Here is a 19118-nt window from a genome sequence, read left to right as displayed (position 1 = left end):
ACTCCACAGTTCCTGTTTCATCTGCCTTAATGGTTATTGGGATAAACTATTATCATACACCCATTCTGATGGGGAAAATCTTCACACACTTGGGGTAGACATTCCCCTAATTCATTGATAGTTGTGAGCCCTCTCAGTTGCCCTTATCCTCCTTTAGCCTGTCTGCCTAGTTGATTTTATTGGAGTGTGGTGACTGTGCATACTACACTGAGGGACTGGTTGGAGACCAAAGTACATGCTTAACCCTGAAAAGCTAATCACCAGAGGTGCTAGTCCTCCACTGAGCATCTAGGTGACTCAGTGAATAGAGAAGTGGCTTTGGAATCAGGAGGATGGGAGTTTGAATCCAGCCTCAGATATTTGATACTAACTAGCTTTGTGACCTTGGGCAAGTCACTCAACTCTGATCACATTCAGGGCTATCTCCAATGATCTTGATTCATATATGGTCATTGGAACCAGATGATTTTAGAGAAGAAAGTGAGGCTGGTGACATAGCACAGCACCCCCTCTCTCAAATCCAATGCATGTGCTTGTTGTGAAATCATCTCCCTTTAAGGACAAAGGACAAACATCCTCCTCCATTAACACCCCAAATTCTAATGGCAGAATTTTATATGCTAATATGTCTGGGGGTGAGACTCCAGGTGAAGAGAGATCTTTCCATTCATACTATACAAGGACATTCAATTCTGCGGAGGATGCAGTGCAGTGGTCAGGGTATGTCTAGTTTTGAACATCATGGTTCAAAAACCAAGCAGATCTGAGGAGCAGAGCCTTAGAGTTGAAGGTGATCCTTGAAACAATAATCCAGAGAGTGCATGAAGGAAAATAACCAGGACATTGAAGGACCTTCAACCCATTTCACATGAGGATTAGACAAAAATGCTGAGCACATTTAGCCTGGTTATGAGGAAACTCAGGGGAGGCAATGATAAGTGTCTTTAAATACCTGAAAAATCTACTGAGTGAAAGAGAGATGCATTTTTATTTTTATTTTTTTTTCTATTTAGCTTCATCAGGAGAGAATAAAATGATTGGATGTCATAAGAAGGTCAATTCAGACTAGAAGTCAAGAAAGACTTTTCTACTGAGAGCTATCCCCAAGAGGAATGGATTGCTGCAGAAGTATTGGATTCTTTCCTTGATGGTTTTTAAGCAGAAACTGGAAGCTGCATTGTCAGTATGTTTGAGATGGAGTATCTTCTCGTATCAATTGGACTAGATGAATGTTGACATATCTCTCAAGTTCTGTAGTTTGTCCAAATTAATCAAGTATTTGGATTACTTCTAAGGAGGGGGTCTCTTCTAAGCTAGGGCACTGTCCTTAACTGAGAGGTGGTCAAACTCTTGGGCAATCGATACAAGCGATCCTGGCCCAGAAATACTCAATCAAGATTTTGTTATTTATAAATGAGATATAAAACCAATTGTCGCTTAAATTACAAAAGGTTGGGGTTTCCAAATGGGGGTTCTTCCTCTACTGAAGCAAATTTCAGAGTCTTCAGAACTGCAGGAGAGTTTTATGGGCTGTGGCTAAGAAATCTGATTATCACCATCCTCAAGGGCTGCCACTCTCCAAATATTGAACAAGTCCTAAAGTTGAGGAATCCAGAACCCTTCCTGGTCCTGACAAGAAAAATCTTCTCATGAGCATAGTCTCCCAAAGACCCAGCTTCTTCTGACAGAGAACTTTGGATAAGTCCTAGGAGGGACATTAAGGAAACAAAATGATTTAAACACATTTTTTAAAACCATCATCTTAAGTGATTAAGCTATGTGAGCTGTAATTACTATAGCTCTGTCTATTGCCTAATGAATAGATATCTTATCACTATAGATAAATTATGACCTTCCCAAGGACATGAATGTGCCCTTATCTGCCTCTATCTCAAGCAACACAATTTAGCAGAGACTTGACCAGACTCAGGGTCCCAATTCAGCCAGTCAGAGAGCATTCAACCTAGAAGGGACCTCAAATACTACTGAATCCCCTTTACACTGGAACCAGAAGACCCTGCATGAGAAATGGTCATCCAGGCTTCCCCCTGATATTTGGTTCCTAGGTGACCTTATTCCATAGAATAAGGGAGTTGATTTTTCTGGGAGTTGATTTCTGTAGCTATTAAATGAAAGGTGTGGAGTAGGTCTAGGGAGGACAGCCTTAGAGTTGAACCTTTGAGACCACTAAGTTCCACCTTGCCATTTTGCAATTGAGGCCAAATCTGAGAAAAATTAAGTGACTTGTCCAGGGTCACACAGTTCTTAAGTCTCTGAGATGAGATTTGACTACAGGTTTTCCTGATTTCAGTCAGGGCTCTCACCCTTATATCACCTTGCTTCTCCTGGCTTCTAAGGTCTAATGCTAGGTTTCTATGTCCCTAATCCTGCAGAAGTTAGGCAGAAATGTGAACATTTTCTTGTTCCCTTCTCCAATTTGTCAATGAAAGTACGAAGGCCTGTTGTTATTTAGTCATTTTTTAGTCATGGCCAACTGCATTTGGGTTTTCTTGGCAAAGATACCAAGGTGGTTTGGTATGTCCTTCTCCAGGTCATTTGACAGATGATAAAGTTGAGGCAAACAAGGTTAAATGACTTACCCATGGTCACCCAGCTAGTAAGTGTCTGAAAAGTTTTCATTCTATTGAAGCAAATCAGGAAGCCTCTGACATCTCTCAAATGCTAAGCTCAGCCTAAGAGGGGAGACCTGATGTCTGGGTGTCTGGGATGGCAGCAGAGAAGGCAGGAGACTCTGGACTGAGATGTCACTACATCGGCCCCTGAGAGGCAGGCCTGCCTCTAGGTAAAAGGGAGCCAGGGCAGAAGAGGGGGCAACTAGAATCCTGCCTAGCTGGGCCTCAGCTGATATTGGCTCAGCTCAGGGAAGCTTCTCTGGCAGCTGGTCACCCTGCTGACTCAGCCCATGCTAACCCCTAGCTGCTTTAGGCTAACTAGGTAGATATGAAAGAGATAGAGACAGAGACAGACAGAGAGACAGAGATGGAGAGAGAAAGACAGAGGGAGAGAGAGAGAGAGAGAGAGACAGAGACAGAGAGACAGAGAGAGAGAGAGAGAGAGAGAGAGAGAGAGAGAGAGAGAGAGAGGCAGACAGAGAAACAGAGATGAGAAAGACATTCAGACAGAGAGGGAGAGACAGAGACAGAGACAAAGAGACAAGAACAGGGGGAGGAGACCCAGACACATAAAGACAAAGGCAAAGGTAGACACAGAGAGACAAAGACAGGAAAAGAGAGGCAGAAAATGTCTGTGCTGCCCAGTCCCCGGGCAGAGTTTTCTGATGACCATATTGTTCTGATGACTTTGACTAACTAGAGTTTCAATACTTTGTTAAAAACCAATTAATGGGTTTGTGCAAAGTGCCCGTTCCTTCCCAGTCATTGTTTGAGTTGTTGATCTGTGACCATCCCCAAGCCCACCTGTCTCCCAAGGCTGCTTCTGGGAGGCATCACAGTGAGGGCCTGGTAAAGGACCCTGGTCCTGGCGGTAGAGGTCAATGCTTTAGATGAGGAGGAGATGGAGTTAGAATGAGGAAATGCAGTAGGACATGACTTTGAGGCTCAGGAAGTTCCCCATTGTGGATTATCCAGAAGGAAGTGAGCACCCCAAGGCCTCCTTCCCTGCTTCCTTCTAAATTTCTCCATCCTGAGTATGTCCTTCACCAAAGGGCTTAGCATGTATTCCTTTGTATGAACAGCATCAGATTTAGGGTTCCTTTCACACTTTGGGCCTGTGAACTCCTACTCTACCAAAACATAGAGCAGCAGACAAAGTCATGATTTGGTGAAATGATCTTCAGCCTTCTGAAGGTCTAGGAATCAATGGGGGAGTGGATGCTCACCAGATCCCTGGGATAGAAGTCTCTGGGCTGAGCCACAACAGTCAAGCAGATTCCAACACGATCAGACCCTTAGAAGCCACTGGTCCAAGAGTCTGCAGAGGAAGCAGCCACAAGGGCCTGGAAGGAGCCAAAGAATGAAATCCTCAAAGCATAGACAAAAATGGATTCCAGAGAGGATTCACACCAACAATAAGGATGCTATAATCCAGTGCTGGTAGAGTTTTATATGCAGTGTCTCATCACATCTCCACAACCTCCCTGCAAAACAGGTATTAGAGGTATTTCTCTCCCTGAACTTTATGGATTAGGAAACGGAAATTGGGAGAGATTCAATTATTCTCCCCTCCTTACACAGTCATTTTCAGAGGCAGGATGCCAAAAAAATGTCTCTTCTGAATTGAAGTCACAAACTCTGGGACAGCACTGCCTAAGAAGACAGGTATCCTTGAACATAGAACTCACCAATCCAGGGAGACTTTGCTTTATGTGAGTCTTGGGCATGGAAAGGGAGCTGGAGGCAACTCCTTGGGGAATCACTGCTTAAGCCAGCCAGCCATGGTCTGGGCTTGAGCTGCTCCATCTGTCCTTCAGTCTGCACAGATGTGGACATGGCCCTCCTGCCTGTGCCCCATCTGGGTGGATTCCCTTCAGTCTTATTCCCTTATCTATGTTCTAGCAGGAAGAGCCCAGGTCTGCATGGCCAGATCCTGGGCGGGGGGGGGGGGGGGGGGGGGTTCTTGTGGCTCCTGGCTGGGGTTAGCTGTCTCTTTCATTACGTTCCATTTGAGATTGAAAAATGTCAATATTACCACTTATTTGATTCATTTTCCTCTTTTACCTATTAAGCTTCTTTTCTTCTGAGAAAACGATCATAAAGTATTTTGCACACTTTAGGCACTAGCTAGAAATTCACCTTTCCCTCTTTGTGTGACCCCCAAACACCCAATGTTTACAGTAGACCCTAGAACTAGTTACCCAATGGAGCTGAGAGTAGAGGGTAAAACTTGGAAGTGATTGGAGGCAGTTGCTTGGGGGATGGCTACACATCTCCAGGGGACAGTAGTTTCAACCCTTCCCTTTAAGACACAAATTACCTGAGTTCTCAGACTTGTATTGTTTGTCCTTCATTCTTGGAGAAGACCATGACATCGGGGAGGTGATACCATGACAAGTGCATGAATTGGTTTTGAGTGACAGAGATTCTGTGCTAAGTCACCAGTCTCACTTTCTCCTCCAGAACCATCTGAGTCCAGAGCCAGATTTGAATCAGGACGACTGGAGGCAATCAGAGGTAAGTGACTTGCTGAGAGTTTGCAAAGATCAACCTTCTCAGAAGTTTGTCCATTTTAAATGGAAATTCCTTAAGGACCAACCCTCTTGCTTGTTTGGATTTATATCTCCACCCTGTATCATAATCCCAGCAGCCAGGAAGCATTTAACAAATGATCATTTTATCTATCTATCTATCTATCTATCTATCTATCTATCTATCTATCTATCTATGCATCTGTGTATTTCTTTTAAACCAGTGTTGGGATTGAAGTCAGGAAGATTTATCTTTGCAAATGGTATTGATCTTGCTTTTGATTGCTGCTTAACATTTTTATTTATTTGTTTTATTAATTTAACATTTTTATTATTCAGTCATTTTAGATGTGTCCAATTGTTCTTGACCCCTTTTCTTGGCAGAGATACTGGAGTAGTAAGCATTTCCTTCTCCAACTCATTTTTCAGATGAAGAATCTAAGGCATGGTGAAATGACTTGTCTAAGGTCATACACCCATTAAGGGTCTGAGGTTGAATTTAATTCAGGAAGATGGGTTTTTTTTCTGATTCTAAGCCCAGTGTTCTGTTCTATCCATTGTGCCACTTAGCTGCCCAGCCACTTAGTTAACCTTAGGCAGGGAGGATGCCTCAGACCTCTTATCCCTTCCTAGTCTTTTCTGGTATCAAATAGATTCCGAAATGTGACCTCCCACTGAGGTTGCTTCAAAGACTTTGGAAGCAAAGGAAAGAAACTAAGGATGCACAGAGAAGAGTTGTTGAGTCTGCTGAGGGAAATAATAGCAACTCTGCCAAGTCCCTCAATGAGCTGGCCCTGATGTTGAGCATTAACAGCCACAGGGAGCATGCACACATACGTATGCATGTGTGTACGTATGTTTGTAGGAATGAATATGTTGGGGACAGGAAGGAGTTGAATAAAAGGATGGACTAACTGTTTCAGGTGAATGGAGGAAATCCCATGGTCACCAGAGCTGTTCAACTTGGTGTAGGAAAGAGAGGGCAAAAATGGTTAATAAAAGCTTCAAATCCCAACAGAGGAGAAAGCAAGAGATGCCTAAGAGAACACCTAGATGTCCTTGATGAGTCCAGGCAACCATGACCAGAAATATTATACTCTCAGGTCCCGAAGGAACTGGAAATTGCTATTAGCGAGCCATTGTTAAAGGTTGCAGTGAATGAGAGAGATGCTAAGAGACTGCTAGAGGACAAATGTCATCCCAATAAGGGAAGAAAGAACAGTCGGCAAACGCAGTATGGTGATGTTGACATCAAACATGGGCAAAATTCTTCACAACCTACTGTTTAATTGTGTTTTTCCCCTGGCTAACAAGTATCTGTTTTCTATTCCTCCCATATTCACAAACCTCTAATAGAAATTTAAAAAAAAAAAAAGAAAAAGAAAAAAACACATACTAAATATGTATAGCAAAGCAAAACTTATTCTCCCATTAACCCCAGCCAGAAATGTCTGCCTCATAGAACTTTTATGCTATCCCCTCTCGGTGGCCTAAGCTGGCTGTCATGCTTCACAGCTGATCCTCTGGAATTTGGTATTGTCATCGTATGATTAGAGTTCTAAGTCTTTCAAAGTTTTTTTCTTTACTTTTTTGTTGTAATGGTGCACATTATTTCTCTTCAATCTGCATCAGTTCCTATAGGTCTTTCCAGTTACCTCTGCAATTACCTATTTAATCACTTTTTACATACAGGATTATCTTTTTTTAAAATTTTATATATTAGGGCAGCTAGGTGGTGCAGTGGATAGAGCACTGGCCCTGAAGTCAGGAGGACCTCGGACACTTCATAATAATTACCTAGCTGTGCGACCTTGGGCAAGTCACTTAACCCCATTGCCTTGCAAAAACCAAAAAAAAATATTTATTTTTAATGACTTTTTTCCTATTATATGCAAAGATAGTTTTTGACATTTATCTTTTTGTGAGCTTTTGAATTTCACATTTTTCTACCACCCTCCTTTTCCACCTCTCCTCCCCATGGCAGCAAACAATCTGATATCTTATTAAAGTCTAGTCAATGACCCGTGAATATCAAGTCACCAGGGCTTCATTCAAAAAGGGTATGCCAAATTCAATTTTTTATTTTGATAGGACTCATATTATTAGATTGGGGGATATCGGAGATATAATTTCCCTAGATTTCAGTAAAGCATTTTCTAAGGTTTTCCTGCTGCCTTTTGTGGAAAAGATGGAATGTGTAAGGTAGAGCTTAGTAAATAGCTAAAAATGGTTTCATGTCCACTTGAAAGAATCTCTCATGTTCAGTGCCTAAAGAGGTTCCTAAGTGGTGGAGAGTGTGCCTCCTCCCCTCCTCAATACCATCCCAGTGAAGATACCACCTACTCGATGGTGAGGACTTATTTTTCATTTTGTCAAATCTCCAGCGCAGAGAACATAACCTATTATCTAATAACTATTTATTTAATTAAATGGAATTGAGACACAAGAGCTATAAGGTATGGGCAGGCAATAATTTGTCAGGAAACATGGGAAGTTTACTGTAGGGAAACCTCATTAGGGGTCAAAAGTATGATAATGGCAGCAAAAAGCAATTGTAATCTTCGAGTGCATTATGAGAGATTCTCTTAATTCTCATAATGTCCTGGATGAGGGAATTGGTGGTTCTCTTGCCCTCAGTACTGGTCAGATCATATTGTATTCAATTATGTGTTGTACATTATAAGGAGGACATTAATAAGTTGGCAAGGAACCAAAGGAGAAAAACGAGGATGACGAAATTCTTGTGAGTCCATGTCATTTAAGGAGGAGTTGGAGGGACTGAGGTGATTCTTCCTGGAGAGGGAAGGTGATGGGAGAAGAAACATGAGCATCCTTGTTATTTTGGAAGGAAAGTTAAACATTGATCCAGGAGAAATATTGAATGTAGTCTCATTCCAAATGAAGTAAGTGGGTAATTATTCCTACTGAAGTCCACCCAGAAGCTGAAGATTATACCCTGATGATACACATTGAAAGGTCGTTAGCTTTCTTAGCACCCAAAGGTGCTAAGCAGTTAGTGACCAGGGACAGGGCCTGTGGCTAAAGCAAACTATGTTTCTCTTCCACTCAGAGCTGGGAGAATCACAAGAACTCTCATTTCCAAAGACATTTTTATAGGACAAAACTCTTTCCTCACAGCAGCAGATCTTACAGAGCAGACCTATAAGTATTGGGATCCTCACCTTCTCAATGAAGATTGAAAGTTAAGGTGACTCACCCACCATCATGCAGTCAGCAATGATGGTGCCAGAGCATGAGAGTCCTGGCTTTCTGCCTCCAAGCTCAATACTTTTCTTGTCATACAATACTAGGAAAGTTGATCTGTAACATTGGGGAGAATATTATTTTAACATTGCCTGGAAGAGCATCTTTGAGTTGGCCACAACCAAATATCCAACTTATACCTGAAACAAGAGCTCCTAAGGGAGAATGAACTATTTTCTAGGGGATCCCAGTTATCTTTTGAACAGGTGTAATTATTGCAAAGTTTTTTCTTCTTACATTAAGGAAAAACTCTGCCTTTCCCCCAACCATTGTTCCTGTTTCTACCTTCGGAAGTCAAACTGAACAACATAATATCTGAGAATTCATTCTGTGAACCTAGGGTGAAAAAAAGATCAAGGCAGCCCCGTTTCTCAGGGATCATATGATCTGGGTTGGGGAAGGAACCATTGGCCTCCCTGAAACACTTCATTTCATTGGACTCTGGGTTGAGGGAGTCACCTCCTTCTCCCAAATGCAAATGTATCATAGAGGGGGGTAGAACTGATTAAGGGTTTTAAAAGATGGTCTGATTCCAGTCAATAGATAAGAGTGCTTCCAAATGTTATGGTAGGCCAAGTAGAACCAACTAAAACCTATCCACATAGGTACGCCCCCCCCCCCAAACATCATCACAACTTTCCAGGAAGCACCTTCCTAGTGTCCTACACTTGATGCCAATTTACAAAGAAGATGGGGTCTGACAGTGGGCCAGATTCCTCTGAAGATGAGTCTGAGAAAAGTTAAGTGACTTGTGAGTTGTGATTCAAAATATACCTTCCTCACTCCAGGTTAGCCTGCCCTCTGTGATGCTCCCCTATATTTACCTCTCAATGTGAAATGTTAAATTAAATTTAACGTAGCCTAAGATTGCATTGGTGTTTTAAGAAAATGAAGCAATTTGCTAGATAACATTCTTCTCTCCAAACAGGAATAATACAGACAAGATAATAAGCTGTGTAATTCCCAGAATCAGGGCACCATATGAATATAAACAGAACTATTTGCTGGCATGTGTCAATGAGTAGGGTCTAAAGGAGAAAGTGCTCAGGGATAGAGGGATTTGATTAGCACAACAGTGGTCCTCATATTTGAGAGAATGACAGATACACTGAGATGGGATTCCTCTACAGTCATGATGCTCCTTCTTCATTGTCTCCTTATCCTATAGAGTGGAGAAACCTAGTCAAATGGAACGTGGAATGAATAGAATTCTAATCACAAACTAGAGTTTTGACCTGGGCAAAGGGAGTTGGCCTTGAAGATTGGGGAGTGTTGTCCCACAGGAATCAGCTTGGAAAAAGGGGAGCCACACAGAAAATGGAGGCACTCTGTTAATACTGGTCGCTAATGGGGTCCAGGAAAATATTGTGAAGTGATTGGTAGATGGAGAATCTAGCATGAAAGGGAAGAAACTCTTCCTTCTAGGCTTTTGTATCCAATGGTACAACGCCACTCACCTTATACGATAGGGCTATGGATGAAATAAGGAGAGTTTATACTGCAAGCACCTAATGTTCAACAGAGTGCATTCTATTTTTATACAACATGTGAGATTAATAATTTTACATTATACCATACAATTTGCACACAAAGAGAAATTGAAGTCCAAAAAGGTTCATTATCTTTCCTGGAATGCTGAGAGAAAATAGGGAAGCTGAGATTTGAGTTCAGGTTCCATCACATCCCAGTCCTTGTCAAAATTAGAAAACCTTCTATCATGCAAACAACTCACATGGAATAGAAGTCTAACAACTAATCCTGGAGGAGAAATCAAACTCAATCAATAGGTACATAAAATAGCATCCAAAGTCCAACCCTGCAGAAGGACTGTGGGGGAAGATGGAGAAGACATTGATGACAGTTCAGAATTGGCCTCCAGTGTCTCTCAAACACAGTACCAGAAAAGTCTTATTCAGGACCATCCTCATCATGAGTTGTGTGCAATTGCAGTGATGGTGGTAGGTAAAAAGGCATAAGTTCCAGTAGCTAGGTGGCACAATGGCTAGAGCACTGGCCCTGGGGTCAAGAAGACCTGAGATCAAATCAGGCCTCAGACACTTAATAAGGACCTAGCTGTGTGGCCTTGGGCAAACCACTCATCCCCATTGTCTTAAATAAATAAAAAAATTTTAAAAAGGCATAAGTTCCTTGACTGCAACCTACTCCAGGGTCTGAGTTAATATAGAGATTCACCCCATCCCTCCAGTTACTAGGTGTTCTTTGGCCCACCAATTAAAATCTCCCCCTCCCCGAAAACCCTAGTAGAGGCTGTCCCTTTAGTAGCCTCTACTGATGTCTCCAAACTTACTTATCTTTAGTAAAATGGGTCTCCTGATTAGACTCACATTTAGAGTCATTAGATTGAAGGAAGAAGAAGTGGGTTGTGAGAACTTATATGGTGGCTATAAAGGTGGAAAACTAAGCTGGTGCTGAAATGCCGTATCTGGAATGAATAGCAATTGTAGTGAGGGCAAATCTCCCGCCCTGAGATGAAAGCAGAGGGTAAATATAACCCATGTGGGGTAAGAACTATATGTCATTGTATCATATTGAGTCTTCAATGACAAAAACCATAACCGTTGAGTAAAAGAAACTTTTCTTTGTCCTAATGGAGGGGATTCTGTAGTCCTGCACTCCCTAGAGCACAAACATTATGGCCCCCATGACCCTAGCCTCTGCTAGCTCATTAGGAAATCCATGTGATTATTTAACACAGCAGACGAATACATGCTATCTTTGATGGGCACTAATGTGCCCAATAAACTGTATAAACCTGACCCCAAAAAGAATGCCTTCAGTTGTCCAAGCCCATTTCCATCAGATCTCAGACAACTCAACCAGAAATCAGAATAAATCAAAATCTTATTTGCCCTCTCCCTCAAGGTTGCCTCCCGTGGCAGCCACAACTAACTGCCCCCCCCCCGGGAAGATTATTTGGATTCCCCATCTTCTTTACCTTCTTCTTCATCCTCATCCTCATCCTCATCGTCACCACCAAAGACCCAGAGAGAATGATTTGGTTTCTCTTTTTGATGTTCTCCCTAGTATCTACTGGAGAAAGGAAAGTGATCCCACTCTCTTAAAATGTCTCTCAGCCTTGTTTTCCTCAGGCCCCATCACATTCTGTATTACACTGAGCCTTGTGCATAGAAATCCCTTCTTTAAGATGGCAAGGTCCTTGAAGGTGGTTATTGTACATCATTATAGGTTTGTCCTTCAGTGTTGAAAGGAAAATAGTGGACATAGTGGGTAAGGGCTGTCCTCAAAGTCAGGAAGCCCTTGAATTCATGTCCCTTGTTGGACAACGATTCCTATGTATAAATTAATAATGAATAGTGAATAGATCCTAATGAATAAATTAGCAAATCCCTCACTGTTTTAGGCAAATCTCTCAGTGTTTTGGGCAAATCTCTAAGATAATAAATTTCATAGAAAGGGCCTCTACTGATCTTTCTGTTGGTCAGACCACACCAAGCCCAGAGAGACTCCTTGATGTCAGGAGCCCTGCTTCAAGTGAACATCCCTAAAGAGGGTTAGGATACAGAGGGCAGGCTGTCCAGAAATGAAGTCTCAGAGATGATTAAACTCAAGCTAAACCACAGCTTAGAAAGGTCTGAAGACCATCCTGAGGAGGCAAACGGTATGGAGAAGAGCTTTGCCTTCATGTCATAGGAGGTTCAGAGTCTAGCTCTGAGAGAAGAACCTGGAGAACAGAAGTTTCAGGGAACACATCAGAGCTCTTTTCAAGTCATTGAATGGCTGATATATTTTTAAGAAGACAATTGGCTACTATAGCAAGAAAATCTTTCTAGAATGAGAGTTGACCCAGAGTGGGATCCCCACTCTGGAAGTCCCCAGGCAAGGGCTGGACCGTCTGGTAGGACGAATATTGGAGAAGATGCCAGGCCAGATAATGATTGGGCTAGTAGGGCTCTGACATCTCCAACTTGGAGATTCTATGAGCCTGAGGCCCAGGGATGGAGCCCATGTCCTCCAAGTTATCATTGAGTCCTTTTGCCACAACTCCTTGCCAAACAGCAAACATTGATGCCAAAGAGCTGAATTCCAATAAAGAAATACGAGGAAGGGTCATCAGATGGTGCCCATATTTCTAGGGGGCCAAAGGAGTAGGCTACAATGTTCGGACAGAAAAGCAATCCAGGGATTCAGAGTCTTCTCAATGAGAGTGGAACAAGAAAAAGATCAGGAGCCAGAAGCCCTGGGTTCAAGTTCTAACAATATTCCATTAGGACTCATTTCACCCTGGAGAGAGAGCACCCCTTTCTAGCTCAGTTTCCTTTTTTCATAAGTTGAGGGGATTGGGCTCTTTGGTCTCTACACTCTTCTGAACTCTCAATCTTGGGATTCTATGACTTTTTCAAATTACTCTTCAACTCTCCAGAGATTCTCTTCATGGGTTGGCTCTTTATGGGTGAGGATTATGTGTGTGTATGTGTAGATGCATGTATGTGCATGTATGTTGTGTGTGAGCATGGGTTGTTGGTTTCTCTCTCAGTTGACATTTTGGTAGATTGTCTCATCATCTTACATCTTTTGTGAAAACATGCTCATGATGATGATTCCTGAGTGGGACAAAAGAAGACACCAGCCTGTCCTGGGGGGAATGGGGGGACCTCTCTCTGCTGTGATGAGGTGAGTTCTGCTGCCATCTGCTGGAACATCCCCTGCTACTCTTTAGCTGTCACAGAGCCTGGCAGGGGTGTTTCTGGCTGCGTCACTTATCTTAGCCAGGTGTGTGGCCTTAGAAAAGCCCCTACCTCCCTGAACCCTCACTTCTGAATAACCTAAAGGATGGAGTGGTTTGAGAAGTTCTCTACGGAAAAGAGTTTTAAATTTTGGGGGGTATTCAATGCCATCAAACCAAACCAAACAAAACTAAACCAACAAACCCCCAACATTCATTTGTTTACTAATTAATCTACCTACCTATTTATTTATACATTTCCAGCATGTCTCACTGCATTTACAGACTCTGTTATAAAATACAAGAACAGAAATAATAATGATGAGATAAAAATGTATTAAATCATAGTTTTGGAATTTGATTTTATGAATTATTCTGCAACCTTATGTCTTCATTTAATTATTATTTATTATAATTATAAATGATAGTATAATGGGAGCAATGTGAGTGAATTAACATCGTTTTGGGGAAAGTCTTAACATTTTGCAATACATTGAGTCAGAGGTCGGATTCTAAGTTCAGTTGATTTTCGTTTGAGTTTTAATGGCTCTTGGGGCTGAAATGGGCAGGATTATCAACCACAATAATATTCTACAGAGTCTAATAAGATTATCTAAAGGCATTAGAGTGATTGGCAGAAAGGAAATTGTTTTGCTCTTCAACTCAAAACACTCAGAAATTTTTCTCCCTACTCTAAAAAAAAAAAAAAGAAGAAAAGAAAGATGCTATTCAAATGAATGATTTTAGTTCCTGGAAGCCACCCCTTTCCCAGGAGGTCTGGGAGAGATAGTCTTAAGCTAGCAGAGAACATCTGAGCTTGCCTATTTCCTTGCTGTCCTTCTGGAACTGGCAGGCAAAGAGCTGCCAGGTGTGGGGGGTGGGGGTGGGGGTGGGGCAGCTTTGGGAAGGGGAGAGCTAAGATAGATTGTTAGGAAATAATTTAAGAAAAACTTGTTGATCCTATACCCTTATCAGAAAATAATTTATGAACAAATAGATGATAGATAAATTGATGGGTGGTAGATAGATAATTGATAAATTGATAGATGAATAAGAGAATAAATAAATAAGTGAACATATTTTGGGAGGTTTTGTCCAAAAGCTATCTTGGAGCAGGAGAAAGAGGACAGGGGATTTAGTTAGAAAAGGCAACTTATAAAAAAATTAGACAGAAAAGATAAGACTTCGGGGTCTGAAGAGAAAATAAAGATAATATCTCTCAAAGATTTTCTACAGAGCTTGACGTCCTCTTATTTGTTTCATTTATAAGTAAGAAGTTATATATGTTGTTTTTTTTTTTAGTTTTTGCAAGGCAGTGGGGTTAAGTGACTTGCCCAAGGCCACACAGCTAGGTAATTATTAAGTGTCTGAATCCGGATTTGAACTCAGGTCCTCCTGACTCCAGGGCTGGTGCTCTCTCCACTGCGCCACCTAGCTTCCCCTACAGAATGGTATTTCTTAAAGCCCACCTACTACTCAACAATGGCGGATGAGAAAGAAATTCTGTCTGCATTTTCAAAGTCTGTGAGAAATCCTAAGAAATATCCACATGAGAAATTATGTACTGAACAGTATCTTCAACCACCTGGACTGATACACTTCGGCCTTCCGCCTATGAACACCCCTTCCTCTTGGGAAGCATCTTCCCACTCCTCTTTTCATTCAAGGCCTCCATGCCCCTCCTTGCACAATCAGGAACCAGTCCTGGGTCTCACAGCACTAAGGTTCAGCAGGAGCCAGCCTGGTTGTATTTGACTCTCCAAGTCACACCTTTAATGATTGTCTCCTCCTTGGCATGTGTCCTTTGGGACCCTCTTTCTCCCTTTGTCTCTCTGCTTTCCAGTTTGGGGACAAGCAGAGACCCTGTTCTCTCTTTTCTTCTGTTTCTTTTTAAAGTCCTATGGATTTGGTGTGGGAGCCTCCAGAAAAAAAAAACACATAAGCATTCGGTTATTATTACTATTGTGATTATGAGTTTGAGAAACCAGGAACAATCACAAACTATTTCACCATACCATAGAAAACCCCCCAAATTAGAGACTGGACTTGGATTCAGAAGGAGACCTTGGCCCCTTACAAACCTTGGTCCCTTATCTGTGAAATGCCTTCCAGATCCTTGTGTAAGAGGCAGGTTGTCTAGTTAGGTCCCAGCTCCCATTTGCCCAGACAATCTGGTTTTGCAGAGCTTGGCTAGGAGCCATGGGTGGAGTGTTTCTCAGGACTTACTGTAAGTGAGATCCTCCAGCTTTGGGGGGGTTTCCTAGCAGCTCATCCTGCAGAACAGCTGGGCCAGATAGCTATCTGGTAATTACTGGGGCCTCCTTCACTCTCTTTCCCCCCTGTTAGCACATCATTGATAATTTAACATCACAATTAGCAACTCCAAAGCATCTTGTCACACCTTAACAACCATATCTAGGGGTGGCTAGGTGGTGCAGTGGATAGAGCACTGGCCCTGGAGTCAGGAGTACCTGAGTTCAAATTCAGATTCAGACACTTAATAATTACTTAACCCCATTGCCTTGCAAAAACTAAAAAAAATAAAATAAAATAAACAAACAAACAAATAAATAAATGCCATTCTCTAGAAGGTAATTAGAAAAGCTACTTGGGCAGAGGAGGGTGGTGAGTTGGGGCGAAGGTGTTTGGGGGAAGTTGAGGAGAAATCATTCAGTCAGTAAGCACTGTGAGACGTTCTGGGGGTGCAAAGAAGGACAGAAGCTGGTCCCTGGCCTCCTGGAGCTCCATCTATGGGGAGACAGCAGCGAGGCATCTCCATGCAGACCAGCCCTCAGGTTTCTGTGTGTGTGTGTGTGTGTGTGTGTGTGTGTGTGTGTGTGTGTGTGTGTGAGAGAGAGAGAGAGAGAGAGAGAGAGAGAGAGAGAGAGAGAAAGAGAGAGAGTACCTTTGATTCTCACTACTGCCCAGTGAGGAAGGCACTATTTTTAATCCCCATTTTACAAATGAAGACCAAATGAAGACTATCATTGTTCAATCATATCCACCTCTTCATGACCCTATTTGGGGTTTTCTTGCCAAAGATACTGGAGTAGTTTGTCATTTACTTCTCCAACTCATTTTACATATGAGAAAACCGAGGCAAGCAGGGTGAAGTGATTTGCCCAGGGTCATACAGCTCGAAAGTGGGCTGCCTTTGAACTCAGCTATTCCTAACTCCAAGCTATCCACTGTGGCCTACCTGCCCTAAGGGAGACAGAGATTAACTGGCTTGCCCAGGGTTGCCCAGCTTGTCGGTGTATTGGGCTGGATTCAAATTCAGGTATTCTCTACTCCCAGTCTGAGTCTCTCTGCCATCTACCCATCACTTTTTTTTAACATGTTTGGTTTGTCACGGATTGTATCCCTGGAGGTCACTCCATATGATTAGGGGTGATCAGAAAGATCAACAAACATCAGTTATTACTTCTTACTCAAATGCAGTGGGTTTAAAACCAACCACCCTCCACCACCTCATGCAGGATAAGTGATATATAGGAAGACATCCCACAAGAGGTCATTAGGTAGGACATGGGGCTTCATGTGGGCTGTCTTCTGACCTAGTCTGCTCTGACCAAAGAGAGATGGCCATTCTCTTTCCAGTCCATCTTCCTGCACTTCATTCCTGCCATGAGCAGAGGACCAGCCAGTATGACATGCCCTCATCAGAGAGAATGCTGTCCTCTATGAGGAGGACAGACTGGAAGCAGTTCAAATGAAATGTGACATCTATTAGTTTAGAGATCCAGCCCCAGATGTTTCCATGGACTCTTTGTGCCCAACCTATGGTAGAACATTCTGAGCTCTGATCGGTTTGATCAACCACAGTCAGACACACTGTCATTTGCCTCAAACATAGTGATGTCACTTTGGTCTTCTTTGATAATAAAGGACAAGAACCAGCCAACCATCCAGCCATGGGACTGGGTTAGAAAGACTGGATTCCCTGACCTACTGTTCCATGAAATCCCTTCCAAGTAGTCAGTACTGGAGTGATTGCTGAGGAGTAGGCAGTGCAGCCTGGTGGGGTGAGGTGTCTTTGAACCCCTTCCCCAGCGCTGTCGCTCCAGCCTGAGCAGGAGAGAAGGAGGAGCTGGGAATGCCCCCAAGGTCTATGGTGGCAACAGCAAGGATCTAAACTTGGTGACTCAGACTGAGCAGAGTTGTCCCAAATGTGAGGAGATCAATGGAACTGTCCACCACCATGGCACCTCTGCCACAGTCAGACGGGGAAGGAAGTCCAACTCCCAGCTGGCATTTCATGTCCTTTCTCTGAACACTTGTCACGTCAATGTGCTAGTTTTTAAGTTTTCCTAAAACAAAATTTTTAAAAAGATAAGGGAGGGGTGGCTAGGTGGCATAGTGGATAAAGCACCAGCCCTGGAGTCAGAAGTACCTGGGTTCAAATCCGGTCTCAGACACTTAATAATTACCTAGCTGTGTGGCCTTGGGCAGGCCACTTAACCCCGCTTACCTTGCAAAAACCTAAAAAAAAGATAAGGGAATTTTAACTTTTCATGAATTTTCTATAAATCCCAGTTCATGTGCTTAGACTGAAAGATCATGTGAAGCCATCCTCACCACTCCCCAGCTCCAGACTGATGTGGAATGGCAGGGATGGGGTAGAAGTGTTCTCTACTCTTTGTAGGTGGAGATCTAGAGGTGGGGATGAGGGTGTTATAGCAGCTATTAGGAAAAAGTCTGAACATGCTCACCTTGGTATAGAAAGATTTTATGAAAATTTATCAAAACTACATAGAGAGAGATGGAGATGCCATGTCATAATATGCATGTCAGACAATTCTGGTATTACATAAATTCCCTTAACAAATTTGATTTTGTATAGAGTTCTGAAAGAAATTCACACCCCAAATAAACACCTAGGCTAACTTTACTGCTCAGTATTGTGTACTCTCCTCTCCTGCCCTTTGGTTCAGGGCTTCTTGTCCTCCAGGCTCCCCCCACTCCTAAAACCCTCATCCTCCCAAGTGGAAACAGAAGGATGGCATACCATTGCCACCCTTGAATGGGGACCCTCAAGAGAGGAGACTTTGCCCCACTCAGTCCCCACTGGCCAGGTGCCCAATGTATGTTTGTCTTTCAAATCAATCCTGCCTTTGGGTACCATGAATCTGTCCCTGACCCCCAAAAGTCACCTATCCCCCCTTTTGTGTCTGTGTCCATTCCCCCAAGTATTCTTTCTCATAAATTTGGCCAGTCCCCCACATAGCTGACTCTAGCCTCCCTATGTTCCCCTCTTACTTTCACTTCTCTATCCCTAAGTGCCTTCCCTAGCCCCGATTTCCTTGAACAACATACAGGAACCCTCCTTCCAGCAGGGCTAGGTCCCCTCTCTTTCCAAGATTTATGAGAAAATCCACATTTGGAATGTCTACTTATGTAAAGCAAAAACTGTCTGTGGTCATGGACATAATGCAGGTATATGTCTATATGTCTGTGTGTATTTGTGATATGTGTTTCTACATATTTCACATTCCCCAATCACTTCATTACTTAAGCAACCACCTGCTCACCACAGGTCCCAGATAGTAGGGGGATGAGTAGATAGAAATGAGTATAGTTTTGGCACCAGCAGGTGCCTCATTAGACATATTATGAAATGATCATCTGGATTAGCAATGGCAAGGCTCATTTGATACTGCCAAGAGCTGCCTATACTAAAGCCTCTGAAACCTGGAGTCTGGATGAAGAGGACAGACCTGATAATTCCAACTCAGGTTGTTGTTATCGATGATGATGTTTGTCTGTCATTCCTGAAGCAGACCGCGGCATCAGGGAGCTGATGGCAATATCAGAGACCACGAAGGGAGTGGATTCCTCGCTATGAAATTGTCTTCAGGTCCTCTTTGAGTGAACTCCAGCAGAACCAAATGACCTTGTTTATAATCTTAATTTATCTACTCAGTCTACATTCATTGCTTCTATTTGAAAAGACGGCACCTCCTGCAAATGTCCCAGTCTACAAAG

At 42.7% G+C, this 19118-nt stretch overlaps 1 long non-coding RNA gene across 1 annotated transcript; it reads right to left on the bottom strand.

The window, feature by feature from the left end:
* Positions 1 to 1023: 1023 nt before the first annotated feature.
* LOC141512590 (uncharacterized) lies at positions 1024 to 15428 on the bottom strand. Its single transcript, XR_012475536.1, has 3 exons — positions 15215 to 15428; positions 14904 to 15052; positions 1024 to 1705 (listed from the first exon to the last, which is right to left on the bottom strand). It is a non-coding gene; the product is annotated as an uncharacterized LOC141512590 (long non-coding RNA).
* Positions 15429 to 19118: the final 3690 nt, after the last annotated feature.

The sequence above is a fragment of the Macrotis lagotis genome, chromosome 1, assembly GCF_037893015.1.
Source record: "Macrotis lagotis isolate mMagLag1 chromosome 1, bilby.v1.9.chrom.fasta, whole genome shotgun sequence".
Lineage (NCBI taxonomy): Eukaryota > Metazoa > Chordata > Mammalia > Peramelemorphia > Peramelidae > Macrotis > Macrotis lagotis.
Note: the sequence above shows the minus strand (reverse complement) of the source record. Positions and strands in the feature narration are given on the sequence as shown.